This window comes from Ambystoma mexicanum, chromosome 1q (genome assembly GCF_040938575.1).
Source record: "Ambystoma mexicanum isolate Mex_15411 chromosome 1q, UKY_AmexF1_1, whole genome shotgun sequence".
Lineage (NCBI taxonomy): Eukaryota > Metazoa > Chordata > Amphibia > Caudata > Ambystomatidae > Ambystoma > Ambystoma mexicanum.
Genome location: NC_090922.1, coordinates 1,279,932,998 through 1,279,957,059, shown reverse-complemented (window position 1 = coordinate 1,279,957,059; position 24,062 = coordinate 1,279,932,998).

Sequence of the window (24,062 nt, the reverse complement as noted above, 5' to 3'; positions counted from 1 at the left end):
CCACCCTCTGCTCATCCCCCATGTCTCCCTCACGATCCCCCCACCCCTGTTCATGCCCCGTGTCTCCCCTGTCCCCCCCACCCCCGCTCATGCCCCGTGTGTTTTTCCCCTTCCCCCCACCCCCGCTCATGCCCCGTGTGTCTCTCCCCTTAACCCCCACCCCCGGCTCATGCCCCGTGTGTCTCTCCCCTCCCCCCACCCCCACTCATGCCCCCTGTGTCTCTCGCCTCCCCTCCACCCCCGCTCATGCCCCGTGTGTCTCTCCCCTCCCCCCCACCCACCGCTGATGCCCAGTGTGTCTCTCCCCTTCCCCCCCACCCCTGCTCATGCCCCTGAGTGTCTCTCCCCTCCCCCCCACCCCCCGCACATGCCCCATGAGTCTCTCCCCTCCCCCCCAACCCCCGCTCATGCCCCGTGTGTCTCTACCCACCCCCCACCCCCTGCTCATGCCCCGTGTGTCTCTCCCCTTCCTCCCACCCCCTGCTCATGCCCCATGTGTCTCTCCCATCCCCCCATCCCCCGCTCATGCCCCGTGTCTCTCCCCTCCCCCCACCCCCCGCTCATACCCTGTGTCTCTCCCCTCCCCCTCACCCCCCGCTCATGCCCCGTGTCTCTCCCCTCCCTCCCACCCCCCGCTCATGGCCCGTGTGTCTCTCCCCTCCACCCCCTGCTCATGCCCCGTGTGTCTCTCCGCTTCCCCCCACTCCCCGCTCATGCCCTGTGTGTTTCTCCCCTTTCCCCCCACCGCCCGCTCATGCCCCGTGTGTCTCTCCCCTCCACCCCCCGCTCATGCCCCGTGTGTCTCTCCCTGAAACCCCCCACCCCCGCTCATGCTCCGTGTGTCTCTCCCCTCCCCCCACCCCCCGCTCATGCCCTGTGTGTCTCTCCCCTCCCCCAGCTCATGACCTGTCTCCCCTGTTACCCCCCACCCCAAGCTCATGCCCCGGGTGTCTCTCCCCTTCCCCCCACCCCCCGCTCATGCCCCGTGTGTCTCTCCCCTTCCCCCCATCCCCCGCTCATGCCCCGTGTGTCTCTCCCCTCCCGCCCACCACCGCTCATGCCCCGTGTGTCTCTCCCCTCCCCCCACCACCCGCTCATGCCCCGTGTGTCTCTCAACTCCCCCCCACCCGCCGCTCATGCCCCATGTGTCTCTCCCCTTCCCCCCCACCCCCGCTCATATCCCGTATGTCTCTCCCCCTCCCGCCCACCCCCCGCTCATGCCCCGTGTGTCTCTCCCCCTCCCCCCGCTCATGCCCCGTGTGTCTCTCCCCTGTTCCCCCCACCCCCTGCTCATGCCCCGTGTCTGCCCTGTTCCCCCACCGACTGCTCATGCCCCATGCCTGCCCTGTTCCCCCACCCCCGCTCATGCCCCGTGTCTCCACTGTTCACCCCCACCCCCCGCTCATGCCCGTGTGTCTCCCCTTCCCCCCACCCCCGCTCATGCCCCGTGTGTCTCTGCCCTCCCCCCCACCCCCCGCTCATGCCCCATGTGTCTCTCCCCTCCCCCCACCCCCGCTCATGCCCCGTGTGTCTCTCCCCCCCACCCACCGCTCATGCCCGTGTCTCCCTACTGTTCCACCCACCCCCCGCTCATGCCCCTTGTGTCTCTCCCCTCTCCCCACCCCCGCTAATGACATGTCTCCCCTGTTACCCCCCACCCCCGCTCATGCTCCGTGTGTCTCTCCCCTTCCCCCACCCCCCGCTCATGCCCCGTGTCTCTCCCCTTCCCCCACCCCCGCTCATGCCCTGTGTCTCTCTCCCCTTCCCCTTCACCCCCCGCTCATGCCCCGTGTGTCTCTCCCCTCCCCCTACCCCCCGCTCATGCCCCTTGTGTCTCTCATCTCCCCGCCACCCCCCGCTCATGCCCCATGTGTCTCTCCCCTCCCCCCACCCCCTGCTCATGCCCCATGTGTCTCTCCCCCCTCCCCCAACCCCCCACTCATGCCCCGTGTGTCTCTCCCCTTCCCCCCATCCCCGCTCATGCCCTGTGTCTCATCTGTTCCCCCCCACCCCCGCTCACGCCCTGTGCTTCCTCCTTTCCCCCACCGCTCACGTCCCGTGTCTCCCTCCTTTCCCACCCCCGCTCATGCCCCCATGCCCTGTGTGTGCCCTGTTACCCCCCACCCCCCTCATGCCCTGTGTGTCTCTCCCCTGTTCCCCCCACCCCCTGCTCATGCCCCGTGTCTGCCCTGTTCCCCCACCCCCTGCTCATGCCCCGTGTCTGCCCTGTTCCCCCACCCCCGCTCATGCCCCGTGTCTCCCCTGTTCCCCCCCACCCCCTGCTCATGCCCCGTGTGTCTCCCCTTCCCCCCCACCCCCCGCTCATGCCCCGTGTGTCTCTGCCCTCCACCCCACCCCCTGCTTATGCCCCGTGTGTCTCTCCCCCCCACCCACCATTCATGCCCCGTGTCTCCCTACTGTTCCCCCCACCCCCCGCTCATGCCTCGTGTGTCTCTCCCCTCCCCCCACCCCCTGCTAATGACCTGTCTCCCCTGTTACCCCCCACCCCCACTCCGTGTATCTCTCCCCTTCCCCCTCACCCCCCGCTCATGCCCCGTGTGTCTCTCCCCTCCCCCCAACCCCCCGCTCATGCCCCGTGTGTCTCTCACCTCCCTCCCACCCCCTGCTCATGCCCCGTGTGTCTCTCCGTCTCCCCCCCACCCCCCGCTCATGCCCCGTGTGTCTCTCCCCTTCCCCCCACCCCCGCTCATGCCCTGTGTCTCATCTGTTCCCCCCCACCCACGCTCATGCCCTGTGTCTTCCTCCTTTCCCCCCACCCCCCGCTCACGTCCCGTGTCTCCCTCCTTTCCCACCTCCACCCCCCGCTCATGCCCCCATGCCCCGTGTGTGCCCTGTTCCCCCCACCCCTGCTCATGCACCGTGTGTGCCCTGTTTCCGCCCTACCCCCCGCTTATGACCTGTGTCTCCCCTGTTCCCCCCCACCCCCGCTGATGCTCCGTGTGTTCCTCCCAATCCCCCCACCCGCCGCTCATGCCCTGTGTGTGCCCTTTTCCCCCCACCCCCTGCTCATGCCCCTTGTGTGCCCTATTTCCCCCCACCCCCGGCTCATGGCCCGTGTCTCCCTTGTGTTACCCCCACCCCCCGCTCAGGCCCGTGTATCCATCCTTTCGCCTCCACCCCCCGCTCATGCCCCGTGTTGCTCATGCCCCATGTCTCCCTTCTTCCCCCACCCCCTGCTCATGCCCTGTGTCTTCCTGCTTCCCCTCACCCCCGCTCATGACCCGTGTCCCCCTTCTTCCCCCCCACCCCCCGCTCATGCCCTGTGTCTCCCTTCTTCCCCCCAACCCCCGCTCATGCCCCGTGTCTTCCTTAAATCATGCCCCGTGTCTCCCTTCTTCCCCTCACCCCCCGTTCATGCCCTGTGTCTCCCTTCTTCGCCCCCACCCCCCGCTCATGCCCTGTGTCTCCCTTCTTCCCCCCACCCCTTGCTCATGCCCAGTGTCTCCCTTCTTCCACCCCACCCCCCGCTCATGCCGCGTGTCTCCCTTCTTCCCCCCACCCCCACGTTCATAACCCGTGTCTCCCTTCTTTCCCCCGCACCCCCGCTGTTGGAACAGGGCAGACACGGGGCATGAGCGGGGGTGAGGGCCCCAACCCCCGCTCATGCCCTGTGTCTCCCTTCTTCCACCCACCACCCCCCGTTCATGCCCCGTGTCTCCCTTCTTCCCCCCACCCCCCGCTCATGCCCTGTGTCTCCCTTCTTCCCCCCACCCCTTGCTCATGCCCAGTGTCTCCCTTCTTCCACCCCACCCCCCGCTCATGCCGCGTGTCTCCCTTCTTCCCCCCACCCCCCCGTTCATGCCCCGTGTCTCCCTTCTTTCCCCCGCACCCCCGCTCATGCCATGTGTCTCCCATCTTTCCCCCCACCCCCCGCTCATGCCCCGTGTCTCCCTTCTTCCACCCACCACCCCCCGTTCATGCCCCGTGTCTCCCTTCTTCCCCCCACCCCCCGCTCATGCCCCGTGTCTCCCTTCTTCCCCCCCACCCCTTGCTCATGCCCAGTGTCTCCCTTCTTCCACCCCACCCCCGCTCATGCCGCGTGTCTCCCTTCTTCCCCCCCACCCCCCGCTCATGCCCTTGTCTGTCCTGTTGGAACAGGGCAGACACGGGGCATGAGCGGGGGTGAGGGCCCCATCCCCCGCTCATGCCCCGTGTCTCCCTTCTTCCACCCACCACCCCCTGTTCATGCCCCGTGTCTCCCTTCTTCCCCTCACCCCCCGCTCATGCCCCGTGTCTCCCTTCTTCCCCCCCACCCCTTGCTCATGCCCAGTGTCTCCCTTCTTCCACCCCACCCCCCGCTCATGCCGCGTGTCTCCCTTCTTCCCCCACCCCCCCATTCATGCCCCGTGTCTCCCTTCTTTCCCCCGCACCCCCGCTCATGCCATGTGTCTCCCATCTTTCGACCCACCCCCTGCTCATGCCCTGTGTCTCCCTTCTTTCCCCCCACCCCCCGCTCATGCCCCATGTCTCCCTCCTGTACCCCCACCCCCGCTCATGCCCCGTGCCTTCCTTCTTTACCCCCTGCTCATGCCCATGTCTCTTCTTCCCCCCCACCCCCCGCTCATGCCCCGTGTCTCCCATCTTCCCCCCCACCCCCTGCTCATGCCCCGTGTCTCCCTTCTTCTCCCCCACCCCCCACTCATGCCCTGTGTCTCCCTTCTTCCTCCCCCACCACCTGCTCATGCCCCGTGTCTGCCCTGTTCCCCCCACCCCCGCTCATGCCCCGTGTCTTTCTCCTGTACCCCCCACCCCCTGCTCTTGCCCCGTGTCTCCCTCCTGTACCCCCCACCCCCACTCATGCCCCGTGTCTCCCTTCTCCCCCCACACCCCCGCTCATGCCACATGTCTTCCTTCTTTCCCCCCACCCCCCACTCATGCACCGTCTCTCCCTTATTCCCCGCCACCACCCGCTCATGCCCTATGTCTCCCTTCTCCCCCCACCCCCCGCACCCCCCCGTGTCTCCCTTCTTCCCCCCACCCCCCGCTCATGCCCCGTGTCTCCCTTCTTCCCCCCCACCCCTTGCTCATGCCCAGTGTCTCCCTTCTTCCACCCCACCCCCCGCTCATGCCGTGTGTCTCCCTTCTTCCCCCACCCCCCCGTTCATGCCCTGTGTCTCCCTTCTTTCCACCCACACACCCTGCTCATGCCCCGTGTCTTCCTTCTCCCCCCACCCCCCACTCATGCACCGTCTCTCCCTTATTCCCCGCCACCCCCCGCTCATGCCCTGTATCTCCCTTGTTGGAACAGGGCAGACACGGGACATGAGCGGGGGTGGATGCCCCACCCTGGGTGCCCCACCCCCGCTCATGCCCTGTGTCTCCCTTCTTTCCCCTCCACCCACCGCTCATGCCCCGTGTCTCCCCCCTTCCCTTCCCCATGTCTCCCTTCTTACCCCCACCCCCCGCTCATGCCCCTTGTCTCCCTTCTTACCCCCTCACCCCCCGCTCATGCCCGTGAGTCTCTCCCCTCCCCCCTCACCCTCCGCTCATGACCCGTGTGTCTCTTCCCTCCCCCCACCCCCCGCTCATGCCCCGTGTCTCCCTACTGTTCCCCCCACCCCCCGCTCATGCCCTGTGTCTCCCTTCTCCACCCCACACCCCTGCTCATGCCACATGTCTTCCTTCTTTCCCCCCCACCCCCACTCATGCACCGTCTCTTCCTTATTCCCCGCCACCCCCCGCTCATGCCCTGTGTCTCCCTTCTCCCCCCACCCCCTGCTCATGCCCCGTGTCTCCCTTCTTTCCACCCACACACCCTGCTCATGCCCCGTGTCTTCCTTCTCCCCCCACTCCCCGCTCATGCCCCATGTCTCCCTTCTTCCCCCCCACCCCCCGCTCATGCCCCGTGTCTGTCCTGTTGGAACAGGGCAGACACGGGACATGAGCGGGGGTGGATGCCCCACCCTGGGTGCCCCACCCCCGCTCATGCCCTGTGTCTCCCTTCTTTCCCCTCCACCCACCGCTCATGCCCCGTGTCTCCCCCCTTCCCTTCCCCATGTCTCCCTTCTTACCCCCACCCCCCGCTCATGCCCCTTGTCTCCCTTCTTACCCCCTCACCCCCCGCTCATGCCCGTGAGTCTCTCCCCTCCCCCCTCACCCTCCGCTCATGACCCGTGTGTCTCTTCCCTCCCCCCACCCCCCGCTCATGCCCCGTGTCTCCCTACTGTTCCCCCCACCCCCCGCTCATGCCCTGTGTCTCCCTTCTCCACCCCACACCCCTGCTCATGCCACATGTCTTCCTTCTTTCCCCCCCACCCCCACTCATGCACCGTCTCTTCCTTATTCCCCGCCACCCCCCGCTCATGCCCTGTGTCTCCCTTCTCCCCCCACCCCCTGCTCATGCCCCGTGTCTCCCTTCTTTCCACCCACACACCCTGCTCATGCCCCGTGTCTTCCTTCTCCCCCCACTCCCCGCTCATGCCCCATGTCTCCCTTCTTCCCCCCCACCCCCCGCTCATGCCCCGTGTCTGTCCTGTTGGAACAGGGCAGACACGGGGCATGAGCGGGGGTGGATGCCCCACCCTGGGTGCCCCACCCCCGCTCATGCCCTGTGTCTCCCTTCTTCCCCCCCACCCCCTGCTCATGCCCTGTGTCTTCCTTCTCGCCCCCCACCCCCCGCTCATGCCCCGTGTCTCCCTTCTTCCCCCCCACCCCTTGCTCATGCCCAGTGTCTCCCTTCTTCCCCCCCACCCCCCGCTCATGCCCTTGTCTGTCCTGTTGGAACAGGGCAGACACGGGGCATGAGCGGGGGTGAGGGCCGCAACCCCCGCTCATGCCCCGTGTCTCCCTTCTTCCACCCACCACCCCCCGTTCATGCCCCGTGTCTCCCTTCTTCCCCCCACCCCCCGCTCATGCCCCGTGTCTCCCTTCTTCCACCCCACCCCCCGCTCATGCCGCGTGTCTCCCTTCTTCCCCCACCCCCCGTTCATGCCCCGTATCTCCCTTCTTTCCCCCGCACCCCCGCTCATGCCATGTGTCTCCCATCTTTCGACCCACCCCCCGCTCATGCCCCGTGTCTCCTTTCTTTCCCCCCACCCCCCGCTCATGCCCCATGTCTCTCTCCTGTACCCCCACCCCCGCTCATGCCCCGTGTCTTCCTTCTTTACCCCCTGCTCATGCCCATGTCTCTTCTTCCCCCCCACCCCCCGCTCATGCCCCGTGTCTCCCTTCTTCCCCCCCACCCCCTGCTCATGCCCCGTGTCTCCCTTCTTCTCCCCCACCCCCCACTCATGCCCTGTGTCTCCCTTCTTCCTCCCCCACCACCTGCTCATGCCCCGTGTCTGCCCTGTTCCCCCCACCCCCGCTCATGCCCCGTGTCTGTCTCCTGTACCCCCCACCCCCTGCTCTTGCCCCGTGTCTCCCTCCTGTACCCCCCACCCCCCACTCATGCCCCGTGTCTCCCTTCTCCCCCCACACCCCCGCTCATGCCACATGTCTTCCTTCTTTCCCCCCCACCCCCCACTCATGCACCGTCTCTCCCTTATTCCCCGCCACCACCCGCTCATGCCCTGTGTCTCCCTTCTCCCCCCACCCCCTGCTCATGCCCCGTGTCTCCCTTCTTTCCACCCACACACCCTGCTCATGCCCCGTGTCTTCCTTCTCCCCCCACCCCCCACTCATGCACCGTCTCTCCCTTATTCCCCGCCACCCCCCGCTCATGCCCTGTGTCTCCCTTGTTGGAACAGGGCAGACACGGGACATGAGCGGGGGTGGATGCCCCACCTTGGGTGCCCCACCCCCGCTCATGCCCTGTGTCTCCCTTCTTCCCCCCCACCCCCTGCTCATGCCCTGTGTCTTCCTTCTCGCCCCCCACCCCCCGCTCATGCCCCGTGTCTCCCTTCTTCCCCCCCACCCCTTGCTCATGCCCAGTGTCTCCCTTCTTCCACCCCACCCCCACTCATGCCGCGTGTCTCCCTTCTTCCCCCCCACCCCCCGCTCATGCCCTTGTCTGTCCTGTTGGAACAGGGCAGACACGGGGCATGAGCGGGGGTGAGGGCCGCAACCCCCGCTCATGCCCCGTGTCTCCCTTCTTCCACCCACCACCCCCGTTCATGCCCCGTGTCTCCCTTCTTCCCCCCACCCCCCGCTCATGCCCCGTGTCTCCCTTCTTCCACCCCACCCCCCGCTCATGCCGCGTGTCTCCCTTCTTCCCCCACCCCCCGTTCATGCCCCGTGTCTCCCTTCTTTCCTCCGCACCCCCGCTCATGCCATGTGTCTCCCATCTTTCGACCCACCCCCCGCTCATGCCCCGTGTCTCCTTTCTTTCCCCCCACCCCCGCTCATGCCCCATGTCTCTCTCCTGTACCCCCACCCCCGCTCATGCCCCGTGTCTTCCTTCTTTACCCCCTGCTCATGCCCATGTCTCTTCTTCCCCCCCACCCCCCGCTCATGCCCCGTGTCTCCCTTCTTCCCCCCCACCCCCTGCTCATGCCCCGTGTCTCCCTTCTTCTCCCCCACCCCCCACTCATGCCCTGTGTCTCCCTTCTTCCTCCCCCACCACCTGCTCATGCCCCGTGTCTGCCCTGTTCCCCCCACCCCCGCTCATGCCCCGTGTCTGTCTCCTGTACCCCCCACCCCCTGCTCTTGCCCCGTGTCTCCCTCCTGTACCCCCCACCCCCCACTCATGCCCCGTGTCTCCCTTCTCCCCCCACACCCCCGCTCATGCCACATGTCTTCCTTCTTTCCCCCCACCCCCCACTCATGCACCGTCTCTCCCTTATTCCCCGCCACCACCCGCTCATGCCCTGTGTCTCCCTTCTCCCCCCACCCCCTGCTCATGCCCCGTGTCTCCCTTCTTTCCACCCACACACCCTGCTCATGCCCCGTGTCTTCCTTCTCCCCCCACCCCCCACTCATGCACCGTCTCTCCCTTATTCCCCGCCACCCCCCGCTCATGCCCTGTGTCTCCCTTGTTGGAACAGGGCAGACACGGGACATGAGCGGGGGTGGATGCCCCACCTTGGGTGCCCCACCCCCGCTCATGCCCTGTGTCTCCCTTCTTTCCCCTCCACCCACCGCTCATGCCCCGTGTCTCCCCCCTTCCCTTCCCCATGTCTCCCTTCTTACCCCCACCCCCCGCTCATGCCCCTTGTCTCCCTTCTTCCCCCCTCACCCCCCGCTCATGCCCCGTGAGTCTCTCCCCTCCCCCCTCACCCTCCGCTCATGACCCATGTGTCTCTTCCCTCCCCCCACCCCCTGCTCATGCCCCGTGTCTCCCTACTGTTCCCCCCACCCCCCGCTCATGCCCTGTGTCTCCCTTCTCCCCCCCACACCCCCGCTCATGCCACATGTCTTCCTTCTTTCCCCCCACCCCCCACTCATGCACCGTCTCTTCCTTATTCCCCGCCACCCCCCGCTCATGCCCTGTGTCTCCCTTCTCCCCCCACCCCCTGCTCATGCCCCGTGTCTCCCTTCTTTCCACCCACAGACCCTGCTCATGCCCCGTGTCTTCCTTCTCCCCCCACTCCCCGCTCATGCCCCATGTCTCCCTTCTTCCCCCCCACCCCCCGCTCATGCCCCGTGTCTGTCCTGTTGGAACAGGACAGACACGGGGCATGAGCGGGGGTGGATGCCCCACCCTGCGTGCCCCACCCCCGCTCATGCCCTGTGTCTCCCTTCTTTCCCCCCCACCCCCCGCTCATGCCCCATGTCTCCCTTCTTCCCCCCCACCCCCGCTCATTCCCCGTGTCTCCCTTATTCCCCCACCCCTTGCTCATGCCCTGTGTCTCCCTTCTTCCCCCCACCCCCGCTCATGCTGCGTGTCTCCCTGCTCCAACCCCACCCCCCGTAAATGCCCTGTGTCTCCCTTCTTTTTCCCCCACCCCCCGCTCATGCCCTGTGTCTCCCTTCACCCCCTCAACCCCCGCTCATGCCCGTGTCTCCCTTCTTTCCACCCCCCACCCCCTGCTCATGCCCTGTGTCTTCCTTCTCGCCCCCCACCCCCCGCTCATGCCCCGTGTCTCCCTTCTTCCCCCCCACCCCTTGCTCATGCCCAGTGTCTCCCTTCTTCCACCCCACCCCCGCTCATGCCGCGTGTCTCCCTTCTTCCCCCCCACCCCCCGCTCATGCCCTTGTCTGTCCTGTTGGAACAGGGCAGACACGGGGCATGAGCGGGGGTGAGGGCCCCAACCCCCGCTCATGCCCCGTGTCTCCCTTCTTCCACCCACCACCCCCCGTTCATGCCCAGTGTCTCCCTTCTTCCACCCCACCCCCCGCTCATGCCGCGTGTCTCCCTTCTTCCCCCACCCCCCCCGTTCATGCCCCGTGTCTCCCTTCTTTCCCCCGCACCCCCGCTCATGCCATGTGTCTCCCATCTTTCGACCCACCCCCCACTCATGCCCCGTGTCTCCCTTCTTTCCCCCCACCCCCGCTCATGCCCCATGTCTCCCTCCTGTACCCCCACCCCCGCTCATGCCCCGTGTCTTCCTTCTTTACCCCCTGCTCATGCCCATGTCTCTTCTTCCCCCCCACCCCCCGCTCATGCCCCGTGTCTCCCTTCTTCCCCCCCACCCCCTGCTCATGCCCCGTGTCTCCCTTCTTCTCCCCCACCCCCCACTCATGCCCTGTGTCTCCCTTCTTCCTCCCCCACCACCTGCTCATGCCCCGTGTCTGCCCTGTTCCCCCCACCCCGCTCATGCCCCGTGTCTGTCTCCTGTACCCCCCACCCCCTGCTCTTGCCCGTGTCTCCCTCCTGTACCCCCCACCCCCCACTCATGCCCCGTGTCTCCCTTCTCCCCCCACACCCCCGCTCATGCCACATGTCTTCCTTCTTTCCCCCCCACCCCCCACTCATGCACCGTCTCTCCCTTATTCCCCGCCACCACCCGCTCATGCCCTGTGTCTCACTTCTCCCCCCACCCCCTGCTCATGCCCCGTGTCTCCCTTCTTTCCACCCACACACCCTGCTCATGCCCCGTGTCTTCCTTCTCCCCCCACCCCCCACTCATGCACCGTCTCTCCCTTATTCCCCGCCACCCCCCGCTCATGCCCTGTGTCTCCCTTGTTGGAACAGGGCAGACACGGGACATGAGCGGGGGTGGATGCCCCACCTTGGGTGCCCCACCCCCGCTCATGCCCTGTGTCTCCCTTCTTTCCCCTCCACCCACCGCTCATGCCCCGTGTCTCCCCCCTTCCCTTCCCCATGTCTCCCTTCTTACCCCCACCCCCCGCTCATGCCCCTTGTCTCCCTTCTTCCCCCCTCACCCCCCGCTCATGCCCCGTGAGTCTCTCCCCTCACCCTCCGCTCATGACCCGTGTGTCTCTTCCCTCCCCCCACCCCCCGCTCATGCCCCGTGTCTCCCTACTGTTCCCCCCACCCCCCGCTCATGCCCTGTGTCTCCCTTCTCCCCCCCACACCCCCGCTCATGACACATGTCTTCCTTCTTTCCCCCCCACCCCCCACTCATGCACCGTCTCTTCCTTATTCCCCGCCACCCCCCGCTCATGCCCTGTGTCTCCCTTCTCCCCCCACCCCCTGCTCATGCCCCATGTCTCCCTTCTTTCCACCCACACACCCTGCTCATGCCCCGTGTCTTCCTTCTCCCCCACTCCCCGCTCATGCCCCATGTCTCCCTTCTTCCCCCCCACCCCCCGCTCATGCCCCGTGTCTGTCCTGTTGGAACAGGGCAGACACGGGGCATGAGCGGGGGTGGATGCCCCACCCTGGGTGCCCCACCCCCGCTCATGCCCTGTGTCTCCCTTCTTTCCCCCCCACCCCCCGCTCATGCCCCATGTCTCCCTTCTTCCCCCCCACCCCCGCTCATTCCCCGTGTCTCCCTTATTCCCCCACCCCTTGCTCATGCCCTGTGTCTCCCTTCTTCCCCCCCACCCCCGCTCATGCTGCGTGTCTCCCTGCTCCACCCCCACCCCCCGTAAATGCCCTGTGTCTCCCTTCTTTTTCCCCCACCCCCCGCTCATGCCCTGTGTCTCCCTTCACCCCCTCAACCCCCGCTCATGCCCCGTGTCTCCCTTCTTTCCACCCCCCACCCCGTGCTCATGCCCTGTGTCTTCCTTCTCGCCCCCCACCACCCGCTCATGCCCCATGGTCTCCCTTCTTTCCACCCCCCCGCTGATACCCTGTATCTTCCTTCTCCCCCCACCCCCCGCTCATGCCCCGTGTCTCCCTTCTTTCCCCCCACCCCTGCTCATGCCCCGTGTCTCCCTTCTTGCCCCACACCCCCCGCTCATGCCCCATGTCTCCCTTCTTACCCCCACCCCCCGCTCATGCCCCTTGTCTCCCTTCTTCCCCCCCCACCCCCCGCTCATGCCCCGTGAGTCTCTGCCCTCCCCCCACCCACCGCTCATGCCCCGTGTGTCTCTCCCCTCCCCCTCCGCTCATGACCCGTGTGTCTCTTCCCTCCCCCATCCCCCGCTCATGCCCCGTGTCTCCCTACTGTTCCCCCCACCCCCCGCTCATGCCCTGTGTGTCTCTCCCCTTCCCCCTCACCCCCCGCTCATGCCCTGTGTGTCTCTCCCCTCCCCCTATGCCCCGCTCATGCCCCGTGTATCTCTCCCCTCGCCCCCACCCCCGCTCATGCCCCGTGTGTCTCTCCCCTCCCCCCACCCCCGCTCATTCCCTGTGTGTCTCTCGCACTCCCTCGACCCCCCGCTCATGCCCCGTGTGTCTCTCCCCTTCCCCCCCACCCCCAATCATGCCCTGTGTCTCCTTTGTTCCCCCCCACCCCCGCTCATGCCCTGTGTCTCCCTCCTACCCCCTCACCCCCCGCTCATATCCCGTGTCACCCTCCTTTCCCACCCCCACCACCCGCTCATGCCCCGTGTGTGCCCTGTTCCCCCCACGCCCCTCTGCCCTGTGTGTGCCCTGTTTCCCCCCACCCCCTGCTCATGACCTGTGTCTCCCCTGTTCCCCCCATCCCTGCTGATGCTCTGTGTGTTCCTCCCATTCCCCCGACCCCCCGCTCATGCCCCGTGTGTGCCCTGTTCCCCACACCCCCCGCTCACGCCCTGTGTGTGCCCTGTTCCCCCCACCCCATGCTCATGCCCCGTGTGTACCCTGTTTCCCCCCACCCCCCGCTCATGCCCCGTGTCTCCCTTGTGTTCCCCCCACCCCCCGCTCATGCCCCGTGTCTCCCTCGTTTCCCCTCCACCCCCCGATCAAGTCCCGTGTCGCTCATGGCCCGTGTCTCCCTTCATCCTCCCCACCCCCTGCTCATGCCCTGTGTCCCCCTTTCATCCCCCCACCCCCTGCTCATGCCCCGTGTCTTCCTTCTTCCCCCCACCCCCGCTCATGCCCCGTGTCTCCCTTCTTCCACCCCCCACCCCCCATTCATGCCCAGTGTCTCCCTTCTTCCGCTCATACCCCGTGTCTCCCTTCTTCCCCCCACCCCCAGCTCATGCCCCATGTCTCCCTTCTTCTCCCCCACCCCCCGCTCATGCCCCGTGTCTCCCTTCTTCCTCCCCCACCCCCCGCTCATGCCACGTGTCTGCCCTGGTCCCCCCACCCCCGCTCATGCCCCGTTTCTCCCTCCTGTACCCCCCCACCCCCCGCTCTTGCCCCGTGTCTCCCTCCTGTACCCGCCACCCCCCGCTCATGCCCCGTTTCTCCCTTCTTCCCCCCGCCCCCTGCTCATGCCCCGTGTCTTCCTTCTTCCCCCCGCCCCCCACTCATGCACCGTGTCTCCCTTCTTCCCCCCCACCCCATGCTCATACCCCGTGTCTCCCTTCTCCCCCGCACTGCCCGCTCATGCCGCGTGTCTCCCTTCTTTTCCCACCACCCCCCGCCCATGCCCCGTGTCTCCCTTCTCCCCCCCAACCCCTGCTCATGCCCCGTGTCTCCCTTCTTTCCACGCCCCGCTCATGCCCCGTGTCTCCCTTCTTGCTCCCCCCACCCCCCGCTCATGCCCCGTGTCTCCCTTCTTACCCCCAACCCCCCGCTCATGCCCCGTGTCTCCCTTCTTCCTCCCCCACCCCCCGCTCATGCACCGTGTCTGCCCTGTTCCCCCCACCCCCGCTCATGCCCTGTGTCTCCCTCCTGTACCCCCCACCCCCCGCTCATGCCCTGTGTCTCCCTTCTTTCCACCCCCAACCCCTGCTCATGCCCCGTGTCTTCCTTCTTCCCCCCACCCCCTACTCATGCCCCGTGTCTCACTCCTGTACCTCCCACCCCCCGCTCATGCCCCTTGTCTCCCTTCTTCCTCCCCCACCCCTCGCTCATGCCCCGTGTCTGCCCTGTTCCCCCCACCCCCTGCTCATGCCCCATGTGTCTCTCTCCTCCCTCCCAACCCCCGCTCATGCCCCGTGTGCCTCATCCCTTCCCTCCCGCCCCCTGCTCATGCCCCGTGTGTCTCTCCCCTCCCCCCACCCCCCGCTCATGGCCCGTGTGTCTCTCCCATTCCCCCCACCCCCCGCTCATGCCCCGTGAGTCTCTGCGCTCCCCCCCACCCCCTGCTCATGCCCCGTGTGTCTCTCCCCACCCCCTCGCCCCCTGCTCATGCCCCGTGTGTCTCTTCCCTCCCCCCACCCCCTGCTCATGCCCTGTGTGTCTCTCCCCTCCCCCCACCCCCCGCTCATGCCCCGTGTGTCTCTCCCCTTCCCCCTCACCCCCCGCTCATGTCCTGTGTCTCTCTCCCCTCCCCCTATGCCCCGCTCATGCCCCATGTGTCTCTCCCCTCCCCCCACCCCCCGCTCATGCTCCGTGTGTCTCTCCCCTCCCCTCACCCGCCGCTCATTCCCTGTGTGTCTCTCGCACTCCCCCGACCCCCGGCTCACGCCCCGTGTGTCTCTCCACTTCCCCCCCACCCCCATTCATGCCCTGTGTCTCCTTTGTTCCCCCCCACCCCTGCTCATGCCCTGTGTCTCCCTCCTTCCCCCTCACCCCCCGCTCATGTCCCGTGTCACCCTCCTTTCCCACCCCCACCCCCCGCTCATGCCCTGTGTGTACCCTGTTCCCCCCATGCCCCCTCTGCCCCGTGTGTGCCCTGTTTCCACCCCACCCCCCTGCTCATGACCTGTGTCTCCCCTGTTCCCCCCCACCCCCTGCTGATGGTCCGTGTGTTCCTCCCGTTCCCCCCACCCCCCGCATGCCCCGTGTGTGCCCTGTTCCCCACACCCCCCGCTCACGCCCTGTGTGCCCTGTTCCCCCCCCACCCCACGCTCATGCCCCGTGTGTACCCTATTTCCCTCCCACCCCCCGCTCATGCCCTGTGTCTCCCTTGTGTTCCCCCCACCCCCTGCTCATGCCCCGTGTCTCCCTCCTTTCCACTCCACCCCCCGCTCAAGTCCCATGTCGCTCATGGCCCGTGTCTCCCTTCATCCCCCCAACCCCCGCTCATGCCCTGTGTCCCCCTTTCATCCCCCCACCCCCTGCTCATGCCCTGTGTCTTCCTTCTTCCCCCCACCCCCCGTTCATGCACCGTATCTTCCTTCCCCCCCACCTCCCGCTCATGCCCCGTGTCTCCCTTCTTCCCCCCATCCCCCGTTCATGCCCTGTGTCTCCCTTCTTTCCCCCCACCCCCCGCTCATGCCCCGTGTCTCACCTGTTGGAACACGGCAGACACGGGGCATGAGCAGGGGTGGGGGCCCCACGCCCCGCTCATGCCCCGTGTCTCCCTTCTTCCACCCCCCACCCCCCATTCATGCCCCGTGTCTCCCTTCTTCCACTCATGCCCCGTGTCTCCCTTCTTCCTCACCCACCCCCCGCTCATGCCACGTTTCTGCCCTGGTCCCCCCACCCCCGTTCATGCCCCGTTTCTCCCTCCTGTGCCCCCCCACCCCCTGCTCTTGCCCCGTGTCTCCCTCCTGTACCCCCCACCCCCCGCTCATGCCCCGTGTCTCCCTTCTTCCCCCCACCCCCGCTCATGACCCCTGTCTCCCTTCTTACCCCCACCCCCCGCTCATGCCCCTTGTCTCCCTTCTTCCCCCCCACCCCCCGCTCATGCCCCGTGACTCCCTTCTTTCCCCCCACCCCTGCTCATGCCCCGTGTCTCCCTTCTTGCCCCCCACCCCCCGCTCATGCCCCATGTCTCCCTTCTTACCCCCACCCCCCGCTCATGCCCCTTGTCTCACTTCTTCCCCCCCACCCCCCGCTCATGCCCCGTGAGTCTCTGCCCTCCCCCCACCCCCCGCTCATGCCCCGTGTGTCTCTCCCCTCCCCCTCTCCCCCCGCTCATGCCCCGTGTGTCTCTCCCCTTCCCCCTCACCCCCTGCTCATGCCCTGTGTGTCTCTCCCCTCCCCCTACGCCCCGCTCATGCCCCGTGTGTCTCTCCGCTCCCCCCCGCCCCCGCTCATGCCCTGTGTGTCTCCTTTGTTCCCCCCCACCCCCGCTCATGCCCTGTGTCTCCCTCCTTCCCCCCCACCACCCGCTCATATCCTGTGTCACCCTCCTTTCCCACCCCCACCCCCCGCTCATGCCCCGTGTGTGCCCTGTTCCCCCCACGCCCCCTCTGCCCTGTGTGTGCCCTGTTTCCCCCCACCCCCTGCTCATAACCTGTGTCTCCGCTGTTCCCCCCACCCCCTGCTGATGCTCCGTGTGTTCCTCCCATTCCCCCCAACCCCGCTCATGCCCCGTGTGTGCCCTGTTCCCCACACCCCCGCTCACGCCGTGTGTGTGCTCTGTTCCCCCCCACCCCATGCTCATGCCCCGTGTGTACCCTGTTTCCCTGTCCGCCCCCCGCTCATGCCCTGTGTCTCCCTTGTGTTCCCCCCACCCCCCGCTCATGCCCCGTGTCTCCCTCCTTTCCCCTCCACCCCCCGCTCAAGTCCCGTGTCGCCCATGGCCCGTGTCTCCCTTCATCCTCACCACCCCCCACTCATGCCCTGTGTCCCCCTTTCATCCCCCCACCCCCTGCTCATGCCCCGTGTCTTCCTTCTTCCCCCCATCCCCGCTCATGCCCCGTGTCTCCCTTCTTCCCCCCCACCCCCGCTCATGCCCCGTAACTTCCCCTTCCCACACCAGCCCCCGCTCATGCCCCGTGTCTCCCTTCTTCCCCCCACCCCCCGCTCATGCCCCGAGTCTTCCTTCCCCCCCACCTCCCACTCATGCCCCGTGTCTCCCTTCTTCCCCCCATCCCCCGTTCATGCCCTGTGTCTCCCTTCTTCCCCCCCACCCCCCGCTCATGCCCTGTGTCTCCCCTGTTGGAACACGGCAGACACAGGGCATGAGCAGGGGTGGGGGCCCCACCCCGGTGGGGGCCCCACCCCCGTTCATGCCCCGTGTCTCCCTTCTTCCACCCCCCACCCCCCATTCATGCTCCGTGTCTCCCTTCTTCCGCTCATGCCCCGTGTCTCCCTTCTTCCCCCCCACCCCCAGCTCATGCCCCATGTCTCCCTTCTTCTCCCCCACCCCCCGCTCATGCCCCGTGTCTCCCTTCTTCCTCCCCCACCCCCCGCTCATGCCACGTGTCTGCCCTGGTCCCCCCACCCCCCGCTCATGCCCCGTTTCTCCCTCCTGTACCCCCCCACCCCCCGCTCTTGCCCCGCGTCTCCCTCCTGTACCCGCCACCCCCCGCTCATGCCCCATGTCTCCCTTCTTCCCCCCTGCCCATGCCCCGTGTCTTCCTTCTTCCCCCCGCCCCCCGCTCATGCACCGTGTCTCCCCTTCTTCCCCCCCACCCCATGCTCATGCCCCGTGTCTCCCTTCTCCCCCCACCACCCGCTCATGCCGCGTGTCTCTCTTCTTTTCCCCCCACCCCCCGCTCATGCCCATGTCTCCGTTCTTTCCCCCCCACTCCCCGCTCATGCCCCGTGTCTCCCTTCTCCCCCCACCCCCCGCTCATGCCCCGTGTCTCCCTTCTTTCCACCCCCCGCTCATGCCCCGTGTCTTCCTTCTCCCCCCCACCCCCGCTCATGCCCCGTGTCTCCCTTCTTTCCACCCCCCACCCCCCGTTTCTTCCTTCTCCCCCCGACCCCCTGCTCATGCCCCATGTCTCCCTTCTTACCCCCAACCCCCCGCTCATGCCCCGTGTCTCCCTTCTTCCTCCCCCACCCCCCGCTCATGCCCCGTGTCTGCCCTGTTCCCCCCACCCCCCACTCATGCCCTGTGTCTCCCTCTAGTACCCCCCACCCCCGCTCATGCCCTGTGTCTCCCTTCTTTCTCCCGCCCACCCCCAGCTCATGCCCTGTGTCTCCCTTCTTTCTCCCACCCCCCGCTCATGCCCCGTGTCTCCCTTCTTACCCCCCCACCCCCTGCTCATGCCCCGTGTCTCCCTTCTTTCCACCCCCACCCCCTGCTCATGCCCTGTGTCTTCCTTCTTCCCCCCACCCCTTGCTCATGCCCCGTGTCTCACTCCTGTACCTCCCACCCCCCGCTTATGCCCCTTGTCTCCCTTCTTCCTCCCCCACCCCACGCTCATGCCCCCTGTCTGCCCTGTTCCCCCCACCCCCCACTCATGCCCCAAGTGTCTCTCTCCTCCTTCCCACCCCCCGCTCATGCCCCGTGTGCCTCATCCCTTCTCTCCCGCCCCCCGCTCACGCCCCGTGTGTCTCTCCCCTTCCCCCCACCCCCCGCTCATGCCCCGTGAGTCTCTGCCCTCCCCCACCCCCTGCTCATGCCCTGTGTGTCTCTCCCCTCCCCCCTCACCCCCCGCTCATGCCCCGTGTGTCTCTTTCCTCCCCCCACCCCCTGCTCATGCCCCGTGTGTCTCTCCCCTCCCCCCACCCCCCGCTCATGTCCCGTGTCTCCCTACTGTTCCCCCCACCCCCCGCTCATGCCCCGTGTGTCTCTCCACTTCCCCCTCACCCCCCGCTCATGTCCTGTGTCTCTCTCCCCTCCCCCTATGCCCCGCTCATGCCCCATGTGTCTCTCCCCTCCCCCCTACACCCCCCGCTCATGCCCCGTGTGTCTCTTCCCTCCCCCCACCCCCCGCTCATTCCCTGTGTGTCTCTCGCACTCCTCCGACCCCCGGCTCATGCCCCGTGTGTCTCTCCACTTCCCCCCACCCCCACTCATGCCCTGTGTCTCCTTTGTTCCCCCCACCCCCGCTCATGCCCTGTGTCTCCCTCCTTCCCCCCCACCCCCACTCATGTCCCGTGTCACCCTCCTTTCCCACCCCCACCCCCCGTTCATGCCCTGTGTGTGCCCTGTTCCCCCCACACCCCCTCTGCCCCGTGTGTGTCCTGTTTCCCCCCCACCACCCTGCTCATGACCTGTGTCTCCCCTGTTCCCCCCCACCCCCTGCTGATGCTCCGTGTGTTCCTCCCATTCCCCCCACCCCCGCTCATGCCCCGTGTGTGCCCTGTTCCCCACACCCCCCGCTCACGCTCTGTGTGTGCCCTGTTCCCCCCCCACCCACGCTCATGTCCCGTGTGTACCCTGTTTCCCCCCACCCCCCGCTCATGCCCCGTGTCTCCCTCCTTTCCCCTCCACCCCCCTCTCAAGTCCCATGTCGCTCATGGCCCGTGTCTCCCTTCACCCCCCAACCCCCGCTCATGCCCTGTGTCCCCCTTTCATCCCCCCACCCCCTGCTCATGCCCCGTGTCTTCCTTCTTCCCCCCGACCCCCCGCTCATGCCCCGTGTCTCCCTTCTTCCCCCACCAGCCCCGCTCATTCCCCGTGTCTCCCTTCTTTCCCCCCACCCCCGCTCATGCCACGTGTCTCCCTTCAACCCCCCACCCCCCGCTCATACCCCGTGTCTTTCTTCCCCCCACCTCCCGCTCATGCCCCGTGTCTCCCTTCTTCCCCCATCCCCCATTCATGCCCTGTGTCTCCCTTCTTTCCCCCCACCCCCCGCTCATGCCCCGTGTCTCCCCTGTTGGAACACGGCAGACACGGGGCATGAGCAGGGGTGGGGGCCCCACCCCCCGTTCATGCCCCGTGTCTCCCTTCTTCCACCCCCCACCCCCCATTCATGCCCCGTGTCTCCCTTCTTCCGCTCATGCCCCGTGTCTCCCTTCTTCCCCCCCACCCCCAGCTCATGCCCCATGTCTCCCTTCTTCTCCCCCACCCCCCGCTCATGCCCCGTGTCTCCCTTCTTCCTCCCCCACCCCCCGCTCATGCCACGTGTCTGCCCTGGTCCCCCCACCCCCGCTCATGCCCCGTTTCTCCCTCCTGTGCCCCCCCACCCCCCACTCTTGCCCCGTGTCTCCCTCCTGTACCCCCCACCCCCCCGCTCATGCCCCGTGTCTCCCTTCTTCCCCCCACCCCCCGCTCATGCACTGTGTCTCCCTTCTTCCCCCCACTCCCCGCTCATGCCCCATGTCTCCCTTCTTCCCCCTAACCCCCTGCTCAAGCCCCGTGTCTCCATTCTTTCGACCCCCACCCCGCACTCATGAACCGTGTCTTCCTTCTCCCCCCACCCCCGCTCATGCCCCGTGTCTCCCTTCTTTCCCCCCACCCCTGCTCATGCCCCGTGTTTCCCTTTTTTCCCCCACCCCCCGCTCATGCCCCTATTCTCCCTTCTTTCCCCCCCACCCCATGCTCATGCCCCGTGTCTCCCTTCTCCCCCCCCACCGCCGGCTCATGCCGCGTGTCTCCCTTCTTTTCCCCCACCCCCCGCTCATGCCCCGTGTCTGCCTTCTTTCCCCCCACCCCCCGCTCATGCCCGTGTCTCCCTTCTCCCCCCCACCCCCCGCTCATGCCCCGTGTCTCCCTTCTTTCCACCCCCCACCCCCCGCTCATGCCCCGTGTCTTCCTTCTTCCCCCCCACCCCCGCTCATGCCCCGTGTCTCCCTTCTTTCCACCCCCCACCCACCGCTCATGCCCGTGTCTCCCTTCTCCCCCCCACCCCCGCTCATGCCCCGTGTCTCCCTTCTTTCCACCCCCCACGCCCTGCTCATGCCCCATGTCTCCCTTCTTCCCCTCCACCCCCGCTCATGCCCAGTGTCTCCCTTAATGCTCCCCCCACCCCCGCTCATGCCCCATGTCTCCCTTCTTACCCCCAACCCCCCGCTCATGCCCCGTGTCTTCCTTCTTCCTCCCCCACCCCCCGCTCATGCCCCGTGTCTGCCCTGTTCCGCCCACCCCCCCGCTCATGCCCTGTGTCTCCCTCCTGTACCCCCCACCCCCCGCTCATGCCCTGTGTCTCCCTTCTTCCCCCCCACCCCCGCTCATGCCCCGTGTCTCCCTCCTTCCCCCCTCCCCCGCTCATGCCATGTGTCTTCCTTCTTTCCCCCGCCCACCCCCAGCTCATGCCCCGTGTCTCCCTTCTTCCCCCCCACCCCCCGCTCATGCCCCGTGTCTCCCTTCTTACCCCCCCACCCCCTGCTCATGCCCCGTGTCTCCCTTCTTTCCACCCCCACCCCCCTGCTCATGCCCCGTGTCTTCCTTCTTCCCCCCACCCCCGCTCATGCCCCGTGTCTCACTCCTGTACCTCCCACCCCCCGCTCATGCCCGTGTCTTCCTTCTTTCCCCCCGCTCATGCCCCTTGTCTCCCTTCTTCCCCCCAACCCCTGCTCATGCCCCGTGTCTCCGTTCTTCCCCCCACCCCCCGCTCATGCCCGTGTCTCCCTTCTCCCCCCCACCCCCCGCTCATGCCCCGTGTCTCCCTTCTTTCCACCCCCCACCGCCCGCTCATGCCCGTGTCTCCCTTCTCCCCCCCACCCCCCGCTCATGCCCCGTGTCTCCCTTCTTTCCACCCCCCACCCCCTGCTCATGCCCCATGTCTCCCTTCTTCCCCTCCACCCCCGCTCATGCCCAGTGTCTCCCTTAATGCTCCCCCCACCCCCGCTCATGCCCGTGTCTCCCTTCTTACCCCAACCCCCCGCTCATGCCCCGTGTCTTCCTTCTTCCTCCCCCACCCCCCGCTCATGCCCCGTGTCTGCCCTGTTCCGCCCACCCCCCGCTCATGCCCTGTGTCTCCCTCCTGTACCCCCCACCCCCTGCTCATGCCCTGTGTCTCCCTTCTTCCCCCCACCCCCCGCTCATGCCCCGTGTCTCCCTCCTTCCCCCCTCCCCCGCTCATGCCATGTGTCTTCCTTCTTTCCCCCGCCCCCCCCAGCTCATGCCCCATGTCTCCCTTCTTCCCCCCACCCCCCGCTCATGTCCCGTGTCTCCCTTCTTACCCCCCACCCCCTGCTCATGCCCCGTGTCTCCCTTCTTTCCACCCCCACCCCCTGCTCATGCCCCGTGTCTTCCTTCTCCCCCCCCACCCCCTGCTCATGCCCCGTGTCTCACTCCTGTACCTCCCACCCCCTGCTCATGCCCGTGTCTTCCTTCTTTCCCCCCACTCATGCCCCTTGTCTCCCTTCTTCCCCCAACCCCTGCTCATGCCCCGTGTCTCCGATCTTCCCCCCCACCCCCGCTCATGCCCCGTGTCTCCCTTCTTTTCCCCCACCCCTCGCTCATGCCCCGTGTCTCCCTTCTTCCCCATCCACCCCCGCTCATGCCCCGTCTCTCCCTCCTGTACCCCCCATCCCCCGCTCTTGCCCCGTGTCTCCCTCCTGTACCCCCCACCCCCCGCTCATGCCCTGTGTCTCCCTTCTTTCCCCCCCACCCCCCCCACTCATGCCCAGTCTTCCTTCTTTCCCCCCACACCCCGCTCATTCCCCGTGCCTCACTTTTCCCCCGCACCCCCTGCTCATGCCCTGTGTCTTCCTTCTTTCCCACCCACCCCCCGCTCATTCCCCGTGTCTCCCTTCTTTCCCCCCCCCACCCCCCGCTCATGCCCCGTGTCTCCCTCTTGCCCCACCCCTTGTTCATGCCCCGTGGTCTCCCTTCTTCCCCCCGCTCATGCCGCGTGTCTCCCTTCTTCCCCCCCGCCCCCCTATTCATGCCCCGTGTCTCCCTTCTTCCCCACACCCCCGCTCATGCCCTGTTTCTTCAATCTCCCTCCACCCCCCGCTCATGCCCCGTGTCTCCCTGCTTTCAACCACCCAACCCCGCTCATGCACTGTGTCTTCCTTCTTCCCCCCCACCCCTGCTCATGCCCCATGTCTCCCTTCTCCCCCCCACCCCCCGCTCATGCCCCGTGTCTCCCTTCTTTCCACCCCCACCCCAAACTCATGCCCCGTGTCTTCCTTCTCTCCCCCACCCCCCGCTCATGCCCCGTGTCTCCCTTCTCCCCCACCTCCGCTCATGCCCCATGTCTCCCTTCTTGCCCCCCCAACCCCCGCTCATGCCCCGTGTCTCCTTTCTTCCCCCCCACACCCTGCTCATGCCCCGTGTCTCCCTTCTTCCTCCCCCACCCCCCCTCATGCCCCGTGTCTCCCTTCTCTCCCCCACCCCCCGCTCATGCCCCGTGTCTCCCTTCTTTCCACCCCCCACCCCCTGCTCATGCCCCATGTCTCCCTTCTTCCCCTCCACCCCCGCTCATGCTCAGTGTCTCCCTTAATGCTCCCCCAACCCCCGCTCATGCCCCATGTCTCCCTTCTTACCCCCAACCCCCGCTCATGCCCCGTGTCTTCCTTCTTCCTCCCCCACCCCCCCGCTCATGCCCCGTGTCTGCCCTGTTCCGCCCACCCCCCGCTCATGCCCTGTGTCTCCCTCCTGTACCCCCCACCCCCCGCTCATGCCCTGTGTCTCCTTTCTTCCCCCCCACCCCCCGCTCATGCCCCATGTCTCCCTCCTTCCCCCCTCCCCCGCTCATGCCATGTGTCTTCCTTCTTTCCCCCGCCCACCCCCAGCTCATGCCCCGTGTCTCCCTTCTTCCCCCCACCCCCCGCTCATGCCCCGTGTCTCCCTTCTTACCCCCCCACCCCCTGCTCATGCCCCGTGTCTCCCTTCTTTCCACCCCCACCCCCTGCTCATGCCCCATGTCTTCCTTCTTCCCCCCCACCCCCTGCTTATGCCCCGTGTCTCACTCCTGTACCTCCCACCCCCCGCTCATGCCCGTGTCTTCCTTCTTTCCCCCCGCTCATGCCCCTTGTCTCCCTTCTTCCCCCAACCCCTGCTCATGCCCCGTGTCTCCGTTCTTCCCCCCACCCCCCGCTCATGCCCGTGTCTCCCTTCTCCCTCCCACCCCCGCTCATGCCCCGTGTCTCCCTTCTTTCCACCCCCCCACCCCCCGCTCATGCCCCGTGTCTTCCTTCTTCCCCCCACCACCGCTCATGCCCCGTGTCTCCCTTCTTTCCACCCCCCACCCCCCCGCTCATGCCCGTGTCTCCCTTCTCCCCCCCACCCCCCGCTCATGCCCCGTGTCTCCCTTCTTTC